The sequence below is a fragment of the Lathyrus oleraceus genome, chromosome 5, assembly GCF_024323335.1.
Source record: "Lathyrus oleraceus cultivar Zhongwan6 chromosome 5, CAAS_Psat_ZW6_1.0, whole genome shotgun sequence".
In the NCBI taxonomy this organism is placed as follows: Eukaryota; Viridiplantae; Streptophyta; class Magnoliopsida; order Fabales; family Fabaceae; genus Lathyrus; species Lathyrus oleraceus.
This window is the reverse complement of record NC_066583.1, coordinates 54,022,839-54,031,355: the sequence shown is the minus strand read 5'-3', so window position 1 is coordinate 54,031,355 and position 8,517 is coordinate 54,022,839.

The following is an 8,517-nucleotide window of genomic DNA, read 5'->3' as shown; positions in this document are numbered from 1 at the left end:
AGAGTTAAACCAAAATTTTAGACAAATTTTCTTAATGGCGTGGTTAGTAAATAATTAAATAAAACAACGGTATTGATGTAATTTCGAAGGAAAGCATATAAGGCAAAATTGGAGAATAAAAATTTCATTTCTCCTAATTTCTCTTATGTAGAAACCATAAAATAAAGAGTGGGGATGAGGAAAGAAGGGTTAGCGCATAAGAAAGAAGGAGAGGAAGAAGAATGGAGCAATCACCACACTCTCATCTTGCATGTGTGAATTTATCTTGCATTCTTGAAGAAAGGCATTGAGGCAACTTAGATTATCATCATCTCCTCGTCATTAATATCAGAATCCATGATTAAGAGAAAGGGAATTATGTTAGACGGTGTGGCTAGTGATCGAGAGGGGGGTGAATAGATCACCTCTTTAAAATTAACGGATTTAAAGTTTTAACAGAGTTATTGAAACTTAGCGGAAAAATTCGGTCCTGAATCGACTTCCGTCTATTCTGAACCGCTGCTGGAAAACCGGACACGCGAATATAATGCTGGATTTGAATTAGAATGACAAAGATAATCAACACCAGAAACTAATTAAATTGAATGCACTTATTACTAGATCCTATTTCCAATGGAAGAAACACTGCAAATAGTTTTGTCAAACAGTTGGTGTGTATGCACTTTGTGATGAACAATGGTGGACTTCATTTAACAAAGTTTTCTTGCCACTATTGTATCGCGAAGAACACAGCCACAACACACTAACTGAAATTTCAAAACTATTGAAAACGTAAAGAGAGATAAGGAGAGAATATGATACGCAGAGATTTGGTAAGGAAGTTCCCCACGTCGTCCTCGCGTGTGGGTACGTCTCCCTCTTAATTTCAAATGAAATTGAGAACTGTGATTATCAATTAATGCCGAATTCGTTGATACAAGGTTACAATACAAAGACAGAATTCTAAATCCCAAGAACTTCTTCTTGTATGAAACCTCCACTTGATCTGAGCTCGATCAAGAATTTCCTGCAAGAAATTGCAAACAATTCACCGGTTCCACGACCTGTTTGCGAAATCCCCCGATCTCCAAACGCAACGCTGCGGCTGAATCTGTTCTGCAAACGTGACTGACAAACCCTCAAGAACACTCCAGTTCTTGAAGGACAAACCAATTGGTTTTTCCTCGAAACCCCCTTCAATCTTCAACTCAGCTAGATCCTCGATCGTTCCACTGAACACCTCAGCTAGATCCTTGATCGTACCACTAAACGTTATCTCGATGATCCTTTAATCCGAAGAACAAGAATGATTATGTGTTGATGTTCTTGAAGAAAAGTGATTGAGAAGATGAAGAAGATGAAGTATCTTTCAGGTTTCTATGTGCTCCAAAAACAATTGCTCTTACACTGCTTTAATCTTGTGTTCAACTATTTTTCTCTTGTGAATTCGTTTCCTTCACTGCTGTCCAAAATATTTCTTATATACAAGGACAGAAGCTGTTAGTTGGTTAAAAACAGACTTATGTATTGATGCATGATGTTATGTATCGATTCATACTGTAACATTGAAAATTTTTAGAGAATTAATGAAGGCATGTATCGATGCAAGGCTCGTGTGTATCGATACATGAAGCATTTCAACTAAGCTTGTATCGATACAAGATGCGTGTGGATCGATCCATAGAGCAATTTGCCTGTCCATGTATCGATACATGACTCGTATGGATCGATGCATGCTGAAGCAAAAATGTTTTGTGGTTTATAATATATTTCATGGATCGATGCATAAGATCATGTATTGATCCATACTGATACAAAATAGTTTTTATGAGTTCTTTTAATAGATGTATCACTGTGGATCTTTATGTATAGATATGAGACACTAGTATGAGATAAAAACACAAATGAATCATGCAAACTAATGCACATGCCAACAATTGGTCAATGATCACACAATTTGCTATCATTCAAAACTTTATTCAAGGTAAGGACTTTGCTCACAAACTCCCCCTTTTTGATGATGGCAAATTTTTGACCAGATGTGTGATACTCCCCCTGAGTTTGTGCATTTTTGTCAGCTGTGTCAACATCTGCTTTCTCCCCCTTTGTCAACATCAAAAAGAAGAACCAGTTTCATCAAGGCAATATGTAAGTAGCAAGACACAGCAAAATTGATAATAAAGCTAACAATCACAGAGAAGGAAGCTTAATTGTAACAAGTCACTCACAAAGAATGACAAATAGGGGTAAAGACACCGAAGGCGGAAAGTAAACAGAAAGTAATAGGCATGTTACTAGGAGAAGATGTTTTAAGATACACAGAAACCAAAACATATAAAGTACAACCAAATCGACAGAGAAACAAAACTAGAGCAATATGCAATGAAATGTAATGAGATGAAATGGGGATGGTTCAATGTGGATTATATCCACCACATGACTCCTCATCATCTCTATCAGGATCTCTGAAGCTAGGCGGAGGAGGAGGAGGAGGAGGCATTTCATCTGGATTATGGCCCATGAATGTGTAGTGTCGGAATCGGTTCTGAACTTCAACACTTCGGAATCTGTCCATGATACCCGGATTTGCACGGCAGTCATCCATAAAACCAGACATTTCATTATAGAAGACTTGGTGCCATTTCACCAAGTCCGTGTGCCAGGAGTGTTGGTTATGATACATCCGTGTGTGATCGTCATGCCATTCACGATGCTCCTTATGCCACTCACTTTGTTGTACATGCCAGGATCTTGCCTCGTCATGACGTTCTTTGTTAGCAATCTCCATCTGTTGAAGCATTTGAGTGAGATGTGCAGTGGATGTTGAGGATGAAGAACCACCGGATAACGGAGGAGCCGTTGGTTCAGGTACATAGTTTGTTGGAGACCATCTCTGTGGCACCCAATCGCCCCATCCAGCATTGTCACCAGCTGCCGGCGCATCTACTTCTTGTGCATCAGGCATTTCTTCATCATGTTGATCTTCCACGATATGAATGCGTTCAGAGGGCACATCAAAATTGTAGATTCTAGTTTTGGATTTCCTTTCGAAGAGATAGAAGCATTGTCGGTCCTTGTCCCATCGATATCCCATATGAGCTAAGGTGGAAGAGTCAAACTCTTGAGCAGCAGATGGAGATAGGAGGGGAACTAATGGTATTGCAACTTTCCAAAACTTAAGAATTCTCATGATTTGAGATGCATAACCAAGAGCGACATTTTTGGTACTGTTACGCACCAAGAAGAGGCGCTTGACAAAGTAGTTTGCCCAATTCAACGGAACCTTATTTTGAAGAATGTGTAGAAGATGAATACTTGCCCTGTCTAACCTCGAGTGTCTGCTGGTTGCCGGACGTAAAATGTGCGAGATAATCCAATGGAGTATGCGAGGAGTTTTCTTTATCATGCCAGATGTAACATGTTCATCCTCACCCAGCGGTCTGTCCAGTTTCAAGATAGATGAAGCAAACTCCCTCAGGTCAAAATCAGTGTCAAAATGCAGATCATGCCAGGACTTGAAGTTAAGTGACGGCAGCGGAATTTGAAACACTGTTTCCCAATCAGCAGCTTCAAATGTATACGTTCTGACCCCGATGGAGCACTTAAATATGTATCCCCTACCAGAGTGTAAACCAGCATAAAATGCCCGGATGAAGTCCTCATGATAGTCATCCTTTGAAGACATAAATGACCCAAGTCTTTGTGCATTTAAGAGTTCAACCACATCACTGAGATGCAGATGAATAGCATCATTCTTATCAAAGACATGGGGTTTCATAACTAACCTTGTCTTGAAAGAATCTTCAAACTCAGTAGCAATGGCGGGATGAAGCAAGTCTAAGGCGTTAGGAGGAATGTTGGGTAGCTGCTGAGAAGTACCAACCGGTTCCTTTGCTTTTCCTTTTCCCTTTGCTCTAGCTGGGATTGTTCTTGGAGGCATGGTGATGAGGGTTTGAAGGAAGGTGGACTGAATTTAGGGTTTTGGAGAGAGTGAGGAGGAAGGAAATTAGGGTTAGCCGCTGGTTTTGGGAGGAGTGGTGACGGTTGAGATGAAGTTTTGTGACAGGATGTGATAAAGTGGCTGATGTGTCGATCCATGAGAGAGAGAAAAATGCATTTAATTCAAGTAGCAGACAGTATGTATCGATGCATATTGCCATGGATCGATCCATATCACGAATTTTCGTTTGTATAGGATCTATGTATCGATACATACGATGGTTGGATCGATGCATACTGAACCCATTTTGAAATATTTGTAATCCTGAGGACATGAATCGATGCATACATGTTTTGGATCGATGCATAATGATGCTAAACCACATTTTAACCAAGTTTTATGCAATATGCTCAATTATGATTCACAAATCAGATTTGAATGTTCAAACAGTATATGCAAAGATATTTACATAAACGATAGTAAGAATTTTGTTGTAACATACATAATTACATAGTTCGAAATGAGATATAGAGAGGAGTGATATTACCTCTGTTGGTGTAACCTTGAGAGGAGTAGGTAGAATCTAAAGCAAGTCTCATAAACCAAGGTGAAGCATAATATAAATAAATTCAACCAAGCTTAAGACACCAGTGGAGATAGATCTAATATCCCTAATTCGCGACGAATGTTGAAGAATGGTTCCGTTGCCAAGGGTTTAGTGAAAATATCAGCAAGCTGATTTTTAGAATCAACATGCTCAAATACAACGTCTTCTTTTTCAACATGATCGCGAAGAAAGTGATGTCTAATCTCTATATGTTTAGTGCGAGAGTGTAAAACAGGGTTTTTAGTAAGGTTTATGGCACTAGTGTTGTCACATTTTATTGGAATACGTTTGAGTTGAATGTTAAAGTCTTGTAGTTGTTGTTTTAGCCACAAAATCTGAGCGCAACAACTACCGGCTGCAACGTATTCAGCCTCTGCAGTTGACAAAGCCACAAATACCTGCTTTTTGCTATGCCAACTTACCAAGGAGTTTGAAAACAGGTGACACGTACCACTTGTGCTTTTCCTATCTGATTTGCAGCCATCAAAATCAGAATCGGAGAAACCTACTAAACTACAATCACTTCCTTTGGAGTACCAAAGCCCATATTTAGATGTGCCATGAAGGTATCTAAATATACGCTTAACCGCTTTTAGGTGCGATTCCTTAGGATTTGATTGATACCGTGCACACATACAAACACTAAACAAGATGTCAGGTCTAGAAGCAGAAAGATACAGAAGAGATCCAATCATACCTCTGAACTTTTTGACATCTACACTCTTACCATGCTCATCTTTATCTAAGTTCCCGTTGGTAGGCATAGGGGTGTCAATTGATTTTGAGTCATTCATTCCAAAGCGCTTGAGTAGTTCTCTGCAGTATTTTGTTTGACATACTGCTGTACCTTCATCAAGTTGCTTTATCTGAAGTCCTAGGAAGTAGGTCAGCTCCCCCATAAGACTCATCTCAAGTTCACCCTGCATAACCTTTGAAAATTCTTCGACCAAGTGTATGTTAGTTGAACCAAAAATTATATCGTCTACATAAACCTGAACTAAAAGAATGTGCTTTCCTTTGTGTTTAATGAACAGTGTATTATCCACTTTACCTCTTGAATATCCATGATTAATTAGAAATTTGCTAAGCCTTTCATACCAAACCCGAGGGGCTTGTTTAAGACCATACAAAGCTCGTTTTAATTTGTAAACATGATCTGGATTTTCAGCATTCTCAAAACCAGGAGGTTGTGAAACATATACCTCTTCATTTATGACACCATTTAGAAACGCACTCTTTACGTCCATTTGGTAAAGCTTAAAATCATTAGAACACGCATAGGAAAGCAAGAGACGTATAGCTTCAAGGCGAGCAACTGGAGCATAAGTTTCCTCATAATCTATGCCCTCCTCTTGGTTATACCCTTGTGCTACTAAACGTGCCTTGTTCCTAGTTATCACTCCGCTTTCATCAAGTTTATTTCTAAAAACCCATTTAGTACCTATGATATGATGATCTCGCGGACGAGGGACAAGTTCCCAAACGTCATTTCTTTTAAATTGATTAAGCTCTTCTTGCATGGCCATTAGCCAAAATTCATCAATCAAGGCCTCTTTGGCATTTTTAGGTTCTACTTGGGATACAAAAGCGAAGTGAGAACAAAAGTTACTTATCTTAGAACGAGTCATTACTCCCTTTGAAATGTCTCCCAAGATGTTGTCGATAGGATGGTCTTTTGAGGATTTCCAAGCTGGTGGAAGGTCGTTCACTTCAGCTGTCCTTTCTTCCTCATCTTCTTCATGACTAGTATCTTCATCCTTTTCATGGGCAGCTGTTCTAGACTGATCAGTTTCCGTAGCAGCTTCCTTGAGTATGTCTTCTGTAGATACACCTGCATTATCAAAAGAAATACCTTTTCCGACATTTTTCGGATAAGACTCATCAAAAGAAACATGAACAGATTCTTCAACAGTAAGTAAACGCTTATTATACACTCTATATGCTTTACTTGATTGTGAGTATCCAAGAAAGATACCTTCATCTGCTTTTGCATCAAACTTCCCAATATTTTCTTTACCATTATTCAAAACAAAACACTTACAACCGAATACGTGAAGATGTGACAAGTTTGGCTTTCTCCCTTTCAAAAGCTCATAAGGGGTTTTATTTAGAATAGGACGGATTAGGATCCTGTCTAAAACATAACAGGCTGTGTTAACTGCATCAGCCCAAAAGTATTTTGGTAATCCACCCTCATTTAGCATTGTTCTTGCCAACTCCTCTAAAACACGATTTTTATGCTCCACAACGCCATTTTGTTGTGGAGTTCGAGGAGCTGAAAAGTTATGCTCAATACCATACTTGTCACAGTACTTATCAAAGTGGTAGTTTTGAAATTCACCACCATGATCGCTACGGATTGTAACTATTTTGGAATTCATTTTGTTTTGGGACAGATTTGCAAAATTCTTAAAAGCAGAAAAAGTTTCATCTTTGCTATGAAGGAATATAGTCCAAGTAAATCTAGAGTAGTCGTCAACAATTACAAAACCATAATAATTTCCACCTAAGCTCTTTGTCCTAGAAGGTCCAAAGAGATCCATATGGAGAAGCTCAAGGGGTCTTGAAGTTGAAATTACATTTTTAGATTTGAAAGAGACCCTTGTTTGTTTTCCCATTTGGCACGCGTCACATAGGTGGTCTTTTGAAAATTTTATTTTTGGAAGACCGACTACTAGATCCTTAGATACAACCTTATTAAGCAAATTGAAATTAACATGTGCTAAACGTCTATGCCAAAGCCAAGAATCATCATTCAAGGTAACTAGACATTTAGTACTTGTTAAAGATACATCAAAAAGGTCAAGCATATAGGTGTTGTTTACTCTTACACCCTTAAACACAACGTTCTGTTCAGCATGTTCAATTATGCAACAAGTTTTTGTGAAGGAAACTTTATAGCCCATGTCACATAATTGACTTATGCTTAACAAATTGTGTTTAAGTCCCTCTACTAGATGGACATTAGAAATAGTAGTGGTGGAGGGATTACCTACACAACCTTTGCCGAGTATAGCTCCTTTGTTATTGTCTCCATAAGTAACATATCCCTTCTTCTTTGCTTTGAAGTCTATGAAAAGCGATATGTCACCGGTCATGTGCCTTGAGCAGCCGCTGTCAAGAAACCATCTTCTATCTACGGAAGCAAGGCACTCATCCTACAATATCAAAAGAGAGAAGTTGGTACCCAATTTTCATTGGGTCCAAGTGGGTAAGTGTTAACATGGTTGCCTTTTGGCTTCCATTGATAAATACCTTTAGGGACAAGAAATCTCCTAAACTTGCATTTCTCAATGGTATGGCCAGCACGACAACAATAATGACATAAACCATGATGATGTGGTTGTTTATTCTTGTTCATTAAATCCTTTGGAATGAAAGAGTATTTTGCATATGGTGGATTTAACGACTTCTTAAACAACCTAGAGTCAACGGCGTAAGTAACCTTAGGTTGTAACGCTTTTTCTAATTTGACCTTGAGAGTGTTTACCTCTTTTTGCCAAATATGACAAGCGTCACAATACCTAACTTTACTATATCCATCAATGTCAATATCTTTTGAATTTTCTGCGATACTAGCTTTTAACGCTTCTAAATCATTTTCAGCTTTGTATACTTTACCTTCCAAAAATGAAAAAATTTGTTTATCGAAAGATAGTCTTTTAAAAGCATCTACAGCTTCGTTATGCAGTTTTTCAAAAGCTATTTTCAGTTCGGAAAAAGACATAGAAGAGAAACTATTGTAATACGCTTGTTTTACCTTTTTGTCATTGCTTTTCTTCTTGTGGTAGGACAGATTTTTGGTGTGAGCCATAAGGCACAGATTTGCGGTTTCATCACTATCACTTGAGACTTGTGTGCTTGATGAGTCACTATCACTTTCCCATGCAATGTAAGCTCTTCTTTGTTTGCTGTACCCTTTTGGTGAGGCTTTTCTTTGATCCTTATATTTCATAGGACAGTCTGTTTTATAATGTCCAGATTTACCACA